Raw genomic sequence first — 11494 nt, forward strand, 5'->3', positions numbered from 1 at the left:
AGTACAAGCTACTCGACCGACATGTCATATCAAGACCACCTAGAGATACATACCATGCAATCTGTGCACCAAACAAGCAACAACTCGAATATGACCAATGATGGAAGGAGAACCAAATAAGCACCAAGGATCATATCCCAACATAACTTCGCTGCGGCGCGTAACCCGATCCAAACATACTGATCCACATGGATTACCCATTGCCCAAATTATCATACCCATCGAACACGTGTATAATAATGGCAAGCATGCAAATTGCATGGTCATAACCTTGGAGAATTGGATAGCACAATATACCACAGACAGGAAGACCATAACCAAGGTGTAATCCACCATTCAACGCCCCAAAAGCCATCTCACTCGAATTTCTCCACACGGCCCTAACAGTACTGCATCATGTGTGTAAATATCTAAAAGTCTTACAACCCATCATAGCATTAGAGAGTAACACATGGAACAAATCAGGACATGAATAAGATTAACTCTAGTCGATGACACACCCCTCAACACTGGTTGTGCGGAGTAAACAAACCCAATCAGATGTAGAGTGCACATTCTTATTAGGCCTACCAATGGCCCCCCAAATCAACTCCTATCATACACAAATAGGTAAATAACCTTCCAAAAGTCCCTAGGAACCTATCCATAACATATAACATCAGTTGTCTAACTCTGATTATATCTTCAAAGTCCACAACCAAGGAATAGTCTGCCTCTCAAAACCCATAGTCTCCAAATCCCAAGAATACAGGAATCTCCATATTTAATCCCAGCTCCACCACTCAAATAACTTACACATCCCTCATACACAATCATCTCACATGAAATACTTTCATAAATCTCCCGTGCGACGTAACAAAAATCTGAATGTCAGCAATCAACAACCAGGCGATTACTATAATACTAGTCAAGCATCCGCAAGTCAAAACACACTACGCCTTCTGGAATGCGCACCCTTCTTAGGTGATACGAGATAGTGCCGGCATTCTTCTAAACATCTAAAACCGTCTATGCTGCCTAGAACCCATGACCTCCCTTCGAAACTGGACCGCAACCATGTACATGCAAATCTCAATCCCATACGACGCACCTCATGTATCATGCCATCATATGAAAACACTAGAATCCCATTATCAACTTTGAATCACAAGTAGGATAAACACCCCATCAACTAGGAACCTTCCACTTGACCCTATCCAGGAGAAAATCACGACACACAACAAACTCCCCATGCTTGTAGAAAACGCTTGTCCCAAGTTGTGGTCAACACCATAGAGAACTCTTCGAAACCCATTTTCACATAACCAAGCCATCAGAACTAAATCCCTCTAACTCAACCAAGACACGCAGATCGCCCAACCCAAAATTATTTCCACAAACACCTGTAGAGTCTCACAACACCAAAAGAATTAATCATTTCTATTACTATGCTGTTCCAAACCACTACCAAGTTGACCTATTCCTTCGAGTTCCTCTTGAATTGCCTTCAAGTTAACACTTAACCTTGCAGTACACTATGATCATTAACCAAATCTCAGTCCAAGAGATCCTAGCATGAAACCACATTGTCCTAAGGCCCATAAGCCCATGTATTCCCTCTTAAATACCCAATAGTACCGCAACTGAGATGTCCACTCTGAAGAGACCTTCTGTGAATTTGAATTTGCTTTTTTAACCTCTCTGACACTGAAATGTAGAATCACTAATCATATAGAACTACCGCAAGTCTCGGCACCAACTAATACAAATCTCAGATCTTAGCAATATACAAATTTGGGAAATCCTCAAATACCACATATGAATTTTGAACTCATTATACCCTTCTCGAGAGTCATCCACTATGCTCTAATCTCCAATGCACGACCAAAACAAGTCGAACGCCTTGTGATCCATTAGAATACAAACACCTAAAGAAGGAACCTCACCTTTCAACAACCAAGTGAATTCCTTCTCCTTGCACACTACATACACCACGAGTAACAAATCTGAATCATTCCATGATTTCTATATGCCCATAAATTATAGTACATTATGCATCCGACAATTTCCTTCCCCGTACCATCCTCGAATCAGCCTCCATCATGTCATAACTAGTCCACAAATATGCCTCAGACCCAAACTGATATAACACATAACCATGCAATCTGATCGTCAATAGCAGACTCCCCCACTTGGCTCAAAGCCATAGAACATAATACCTGAAAACCCACAATATCCCTACTCCATACTGTCAGGATCTCACATTGTAATTCAACTAAATCCTTCATAAGCTCATGTAGTACTAATCATAAAATGCCTCAAATCATTTGTTAAGCGCATACTCATCCTCGTGACAGTCATGTGAACTTCCTCAAGCGATCGAAACTCAAATTGGCAACACATATAACGCACAGGTAGAAAGAAACTTTTCACAGAAGCATCATATGAATCTCAAAACCTCAGAACATCCCGCATGAGATAACCCACCTACTTAGCCTCAAATTGGCATCTCTTTATGAACCTACCATGGTCACAACCACTATGCAATAACTTAATTTTCCCGAGTCTGAACTCATCAACAAGACATAATCATTTACTTCATCCCACAATTATACAACTGAAGGATCCCTTAACACACTCGAAACTTGAGACTGTACAACATATCAAGATATAAATCAAATACCCATAGTCCTTTACACCCTAAGAAAAATTCTTCTCATCGCATCCAAACCATCTAAGCACATTCCTCAGTCACATAATACTCACCATATATCTATTCAACCACTCATTGAACCATCAATCCTACTCCTAGGGACTCTACCAGACATATAAGTCCAAAAGCACATACTCACACAACCGAAACCATCGACCCTAAGCTGCTGTCTAAGTCTGGCCTCAAGTCCCCTAGACTGGCTGATTTCTAAACATAACATACGAGTGGATGGAAGGAAATCAAAGATATACGCTTCCGGCTGAATCGATGTTACACGATAAAGAAAGAAAGGTAGGAAGTTTCCTAGATACCCGTAGCCTCTCGAACATAAGTATGGATGTCATCATAACAATCCGCAAGACTCTACTAGGCACTTGCTCATGACTCGTAGAACCTATGAACCTAGAGCTCTGATATCAACTTATCACGATCCAAAATTCATCTAGTCGGGATGACACCTAACCCAACCCGCTAGGTAAGCCAAACAACAGTCAACATCACTATAATGAAGATCGCAAATAATCAATAAATAAAATAGTTGAGTTTCCATACAATAACCCAAGGATTGGTAGTACAAGTCACGAACCACTAAAACTTAGATTTACAAAACTGGTGAAATGAATCAATACATCTATTTGGAGTATACATGAATAGAGTACGAATCCAAAACTACCAAATACAAGTGGTAGCTATATCCAAAAAGCAGGTACTTCTTCAATGCCAACTCCCGTCATCCACAGCAGCTCAGCTCCAAGATATGCACGCAAGGTACAGAAGTGTAGTATGAGTATAACCGACCACATGTACTCGAAAAGTATCATAACTAACCTCGGCAATGTAATAGAGGCATGAATTATCAATGATAGTCGCTAATAACTTGTTAAATTCATAAATTTCACAAATGCACAACATTAATATTATCAAGTTATTAATCACATATAAAGCTGTCTCGGTGCACAAAGATGATATAACATGCTCTGTTTAAATTAACAACCCAGCATATAGAGAAGATAAGCGTGAAATACCAGATAATCCTTCATCAGTTGCATGTAAACGAGATATGCATGATTAAACAAGTCAAGTCACACGGATTCATATAATGAGAAGATATATATTGTGTCTAATATCATCAAGTAAGGTGTGCATATAGAGAAGATATGCATAAGGTATGTATACACCCCGGAGCTAGAAAATAGAGACGAGATGCAGCAAAATCATGTATACATCCAAGAAAATTACAAGTAGAGAAGAAATGCAATAACCAAAACAAAGACTAGGCAGTTTTCCTCATATCGCGTGTATACCATCAAGACAGAAATATGAGAGGGTCACCCTAGGGGGATGGATACTTAGCCACATGCCGCACGAACAAGTCACGTTCAATATATAACTACCGCACTGACAATTCACCTGCCAATATAACTCAAATCTGCACGGACAACTCGCGTGCTATCAACACAATTCATATCACACAGAAAGCATATTCAAGAATACATGTACATGAACAATGGATATCAAATTGCGTACTCATGGACTGATATAAGTGATACACTAAGGTGTAGGTGTTGCACGAGTCAAAAAAAGATTCAACTATTGGTTTCCCTGTAGTTTATGAAAGAGAGTTGCCACCTAATATTTAAAGGTATACTAGGGTACCTATTTATATATTAGATTATTATCCTATTAGTCTGCTAACCGGTGAGATTTGGGTAAGGTTTCTTGTTCTACCAAGGAGGAGGTGTTAGAAACCCCCTAGAACCTACTTGAGGTAGCTCCATAGGACTTAGACTAGGTTTAGGAAATTAGATGTTAACATTCTACTTAGTTTAGTGCTTAAAATTTGTAACTTTTTTTATATCTTGTTTAAAGTCTACTGTTTGAAAAAAAAATGTAGTATATATACTTTGAAAAGAGAACATAGGTTTAATTTGTAAAAGTCTTTTGAAAAAAATATTTACATCTACAAGATTGAAAAGATTTGTAAATGTGGTTATGTTTTAATATTTTTATCTTTTGAAGTAATGGGGTTGTTTTTGGGTAAATCTGGTAGAGTAACAGATTATTAAAAATGGGTCTTGAATATACCTTTGAAAATTGATATCAACTTGTAGCCATATTTTGAAAAAAAACTCATTGAAGTTTAACCCCCACCGTATTTGATTTTTGTTTGTTTATAGAAAACCAACTTCGAAATCATCCTTTCAATTCTGGCTTTTAAGAGAAAGGGTCGCTTGCTTTTCAAATCTATTTTAAAATTCAAAAGAGCTTGGTTAGCATATATTAATAAAATCTTGTATATCAAAAATAAATGACCAAAGTGTTGTAGTTTTATAGTTTAACATAGTATAAACAGTGATTCCCTTTTAATTACCTATGGGCCTTGGCTTGCCTAGGTTCCTAAAATAATTAAAGCTCAATAGAAGCATTCAATAACAACGTTAGTGTAATATATACAGAGAATAAGTAGAAAGTTAGATTTATCTAAGAGTGAGGAAAGGAGAGGGAACTGGACTCCGAATTTGGGCCAAAGGAAATGTAGGCCTAGCAGACTTCTAACATAGCGGCGGCAGGCTTCTGTAATTTGGACTCTAGGCTATAACTTGGGCCTGAGTTCTAGAGAACTCAGCAGGCCCAAATTCGAACATTCATACAAAAATATAGAGAAGACGTTAGTGATGCTACATAAGGCCTAATAAAATAGGTTGTAACATACAATTGTGATTAAGAATAGAGTAAAGACAATATGAGGCCCAAAAAGACAATGCCATAACAAATAAAATATGTAGAGTGAAGACTAAACTTTATTTATATTAATCCTAAGAGGATTAATGAAGGTCAATGACTAAGAGATTAGGGTGAGACCTTATTCATGAACAAGGTATCCTTGGAATCTCTGGCGCTTCAGAGTTCACAAGGGTCTCAAGGACCCCGAGCAGTGCTTTTGTTAGGGAGGGACAACTCATCCACAGACTAAGCCCCATCCCAAATACCCTTAGTTACATACAATCATTCTTCTCCAAAGGTTTAGATAGAAATGAGGTACTCACTCTAATAACCATCAACAGTTAAGACAAAAGGTTCAGGTAGACATAATTACCACAGAAACTACATAGAATACTATCATCAGAGTATAAGGATATGAACAGTGTAAGATTATACTATCAACTTTAAGATCACAATCCAAATACAAGAATGTAGGTTGTTGCAAGTGTTTGCAACATACAAGGACATTCATCATTCATCTGAACACTTTGAAGAAATTAATCACATATGTGAAATAAATAGAGGCAACCACCAGTAGACTAGTTCAAGTTTGAGATGCTAAGTTAAGTGTTCCAGGGGATAGAGAAGATGTGTATGTTGACCTTACTAATCCTATTGGTAGGTTTAAACCTGCAGGAATTCTTAATCTAATCCAAAGTAGTAACATGATCACTTATCCTATCAGGTTCTCAATCCAAATTCACATTAGATTATTAAGGGCCAAGGTATTCAAACAAGCATGGTACAATATTCATCCAAACAAGGCAAGTAAATATTAATGAGTTTTCCTTTAGTTTATAAGTGATAACAACTAACTTTGAATTCTGAATTCTATGTTGTTAGGCTATCAAGATTCAGCGTCTTCCTTATGGAATAATACAGTTATAAGTGAAGAATATGAGGGCTCAAGCATGAGTATATCTTAAATGAAAGACAAGCGGGAAATTTTTTAACAAACAACTAGGTCTAGAGGCTTAACAGAGGATATTCAAATACATACAAGTGATGTTCCTAAAGGACTACAAGATTATAGAGTATAGAAGAGGAGCAAATAATCTAGAATCAGACTAGTATGTTCATTACAGAGGTTCAATTCATGAGAACAAGGAAGTTTCACATATATTAAGTGGACATAGTCCTGATGGCTGATTAATCAATCCAGGAAGACAAGTTGATGTGATAACATAGGAATCATGATGAAGTTAAGTTTTAGACATATTAATAGCATAGTTAACCCAAGAGATAATATAGCACAAATGCAACAGGTGTAACTTTTAACCAAAACTTTTAAGGAGAGGTTAATAACATAGCTTAAACTAGGCTAGAAAACATGGTAATAGCTGACAGAATACATATAGAATTAACTACAGAAACTCATTAAGACTTAGGTCAATCCCTTTAGGCAACATTTATATACTAGAATTCAAAGGTGTAACTATGAAATCACATAAACAAGAGGATTAATAAAAAACTTTCAATCCTACACACAATGATATTTTAAGGGATTATAAGATTGTAGGACATATTTGAATAGTAAGAAAAATAAGCTGGTGAGTTTAGACTATAACAACTTTGTATTGGACCCTTAAGTGTACGCAACAAACATGGTCCCAATATTGTTAAAGTAGACAGATTAAGCATGGATCAGCAAGTGATATTTTTTATTTCGGGATCAAAGTAATATTGGGAAAGTAGACATAGAACTTTTAACAGGGTATCAGAAGAAACCTAAGATCATAACAGTAGTATAATTTCGACAAAGCATATGTAGAGAATCATTACATCTCTTTATTAACTACCGATATTCCGCAAGACTTAGATTTGTTTAGTTTAAAAAAACATTTATCTGGTCAAACTTATTAAGCACATAGGAGAGTCGACCAACATTAAAATAGTTTCAGGTATCAGGGAAAACAGTTGGCTCATACAATGAGGATAATATTCAATGTTAAGGCATGATAATCAGTCATAAGCTGATAGTATACATTATAAGAAAAGATAAGAAGCAAAGATAACATGGTAAGCATGATTATAACTTAAACAATTAAAGAATGAGAGGGGTATGTATACACTGACCTTCTACGAAGAAGCAAACCAAACCAAAGTCCTTTGTTCAGTCGTTTAGGAACCAAAGACTCAATTTTCGAATAGAGGATGAACTCGGAACTGGAGAAGAGAAAAGAAAGTGAAAATCTAAGCTTTCAGTTATGTAATTGTGTGTGTGTGCTGATTCTCGGTGGTTGTTGTTTCTTTCGCTATGTTGTTAGGTGAGAACAACTAAGCCACTATTTATAGTATCTTCAATGCTTAGGCTTCCGGTAGATTTCAAATAGTGAGTGCAAGATCATAATGAGTTAATGACAATAGGGAGAAAAATCAGAAAGAACAGAGGGAAAATCGAGGAAGGAGTTTTACCTGGGCGTGTGAGAATCAGAATCGACCATTGATAAGCAAAAAAATTGGTTAAGGCTCAAACGTCCAGAGGTCACTGCGTTTGACCTCTGGACATCGAATACTCATGATGAAGCTCTGAGAAACCTCCATGCATGCCCCAATTTGATAGAGCATGAGAGGAATCAGATGACTTTGAAGTTTCAATTTTTGGCTAGAGTTTTGGATTTGGGCGTTTTGAATTTATCGGTGGAAATGAAAAAGAATCGACGAGATTCATGGCTCAAGAGGCAAAAGAGATGATTTGAGGCTGAATCAAGTGCACAAATTTGTGCAAGGATTTAGGATTTATGGGTTTAGGCGAATGAGAGAAGTGAGAGAATTTTGAGAAATTATGGCGGTCATGTAAGGGGAGAAATATTTTAGGGTTTAGGGATTACTAGGTTGGTCTCTAAGGTTAAAAAGGTGGAAGAGGTTTGGGTTGTTCGATCATTTGATCAGTGGCCCTGATAAATCGGGAATTAAAAGTTTTAAAAATATTTTTATGAGAAAATACGAAAATCGTTAGATCTTTGTGATCCAACGGCTATGGTAATATCTGATGGGAGGGTGAGAATTAAAGGAAAAATGGTAATAAAATGTGGACCGTCGATTATTTGAATCGACGGCTTAGATCATTTGTGTTTCTTTTGTGAGAGAGATTAATGGGTGACATGGCACGTTTTGATCGGTTCGCTTGGGTGGGACGGATTGCCAACATGAAGTGGAGAGGGGTGGACCTGGACCGGGTCAAATGGGAGATTGGGCTAATATTTGGACCAATTTTTGTTTAACAGATAGCCACATTGTATTTGATTGTGCATTTGCAATGTACCCTTTTGATCTTTAATCCCTTTAATATTACCTTAATTAATTCTAATTAAATGTGATAGAAAATATAATCATCAAATACACTCTGAATTACCGTAATTAACCAATTTTTTATTAAACACTTATTTACTAAATTATGAAAACTAATTTCGGATTAATTTAAATAATAAGCGAGTTAATTAAAAATCAAAGGTTAATTTGTTAAATTAATTAAAACTTGCGTATCAAAATATAGAGGTTATTTTATTAAAAATGGTAAGTGTAATATATTTGAAATATTTAATACAAAATTATTAATGTAACATTATTAATTATATAAAATAAGTATTATTGATTGGAAAATATTTTCAACACATTTATTATAAATAATTAAGTATAAATAATTTAATTTTGAAAGGGATGGTCCAAATTGGTCGTCAACAGTAGGCATGTGCAAAGTGTACTACCACAGTTCAAATCAGGCGATTACGCCACAAGAATAGCAATTAACATGTTAGATCAGGAGATCAACCAACCAATAATCTCTAACATGATTCAATTAACTCTTAAAGGGGTACAACATAGGAAAAATATGATAACAAGAAGCTGAGAAATTAATTCAAATCATATAATAGCCTAATCACTACACCGAGAATGGATAATACCCTGGTGCACGCACATGGGCTCAATCTCCTCACATGTGAGACACCCATAGCGCATAGCCAACACTAATAACTCAGGAAACTAGTACCTCAACTAAGTTTAGGTAAGATAGTTACCTCAAGCAAGCCAAACCAATACTCTAGAAATGCCTTTTTCGCACGAATCGGCTTCCGAACGGCTAGAATCTAGCCAAAAGCTACTCAAAAATATCAAATAATGCCATGGGAATCAAACCCAAACGATAAAGGACGAATCTTAAATCAAATACTCAAATTCAACTAAAATGTCAACCTAGGCCCGCACCTTGGAACCAGACAAAACTCACATATTCCAACAACCCATTCGAACACGAGTCCAACCATACAAGTTTCAGCCAAATCCGACTCTGAATCGATATTCAAAATCAAATTATTCACTTTAGAAATGTTTTTGCCAAAACCCCCTTAGTTTCACTCTTAGATTCATCAATTATATGCCAAAATCAAAGAGGGAATTATGTATAATAATCAAATCCAAGTCAAACCAATCCAAGTGGTGAAAATTACTTCAAAGATTTCCCTAATCCGAGCTCCTAATATCAAAATATGATAAAATGAGTAAAACCCTCGAATATAACTTATAGATCTGCTCCAGGAATACCCATCGTGATCGCAAGATGAGCTTCGTGATTGCGAAGCACAAAAGTCATGGCCCGAGGATTACCCTTTGCATTCGTGTCGCATACCACGCGAACGCAATGCACAAATAAATCAACCCTCCACGAACACGAAGGCAACACCACCAGCTCCCATCTCTCCAACTCGAACGCGATAGCCTTGTCGCGAACGCTAAGAAGATATTACCCAGCCCAACAAACAACTTTCGCGAATACGGTCCCTCATTCGCTAACATGAAGAAAAATCTCCTCCCGTCCAATTTCCTTATCCACGAATGCGATGTCACCCACGCGAAAGCGTTTCACAGATGACACCAGCAAAAACCAGTAATGCAAACATGACAAAAATGGTTCGAAACCACCCCGAAACTCACCTGAACCGCTCGGGACCCCATCTGAACAAACTAAAGAGTCCCAAAACATAACACGGACCTACTCGAGGACTCAAATCCTACAAAATAGCATCAAAATCACGAATCGCATCTCAATTCAATCTTAATAAACTATTTCGAATTTCCAAATTCCAAACTTATGCCGAACATTTCTAAACAACTCGGAATCACCTCAAATTTTCCACACAAGTTCCAAATGACATAAAAAACCTACTACAACTTCTAGAACCACAATCAGAACCCAATAACATCTAAGTCAACTCTCGATCAAACCTATGAACTTTCCAAACCTTTAAATATTCAACTCTCGCCAATTAGAGTAAACATCTTCTAGAAATATCCAAATATGAATCTTGGCATACGCCCAAGTACAAAATCACTATCCGGACCTAATGGAACCATCAAAACTCTTATCCGAGATCAAATACAGAAAAGTCAAACTTGATGAACTCTTCTAACCTAAAGCTTCTAAAATAAGAATCATTCTTCTAAATCAATCTCGAACCACTCGAAAATCAAAACCGACCATACAAGTAAGTCATAATACATTATATGAAGCTACTCAAGACCTCAAGCCACCTAACAGAATGCTAATGCTCAAAACGATTGGTCGAGTCGTCACACCTCAAAATCCACCATATCCAACAACAAGAGATCAATTATGGTATCAAAACCATTAATAGTAATGTCACGACCCAAATCCCACCAAGGTAATGATAAGGACTAACTCGCTCTCTAGGAAAGCCAACAATCAATCAACAATAATGAAAGCAAATTAGCTAAAGCTTTAATAGAATCATGATATAATATGAAGGCAGAAATAATCTTAAAACCAATGTCATAAATATAAATATTTTAGGCAGGAGCTAAACATGATCACAATGGTCTACATAACCAAAACCCCGGTATCACAACTATCACAAGCATATAATAAGGAGAAAGATTATGAACTGAGTAACAATGTCTGAAAAGAAATAAATAGACTGCATAGATAAGTAGGGAGGGGGACTCGATGTGGTACGAATTGGATCAAGTAAATAAGCTCACCACGAAGTCTCCATATATATTACCTACTTTGCTGGGTGAAAA

This window comes from Nicotiana tomentosiformis, chromosome 7, assembly GCF_000390325.3.
Source record: "Nicotiana tomentosiformis chromosome 7, ASM39032v3, whole genome shotgun sequence".
Classification (NCBI taxonomy): Eukaryota; Viridiplantae; Streptophyta; class Magnoliopsida; order Solanales; family Solanaceae; genus Nicotiana; species Nicotiana tomentosiformis.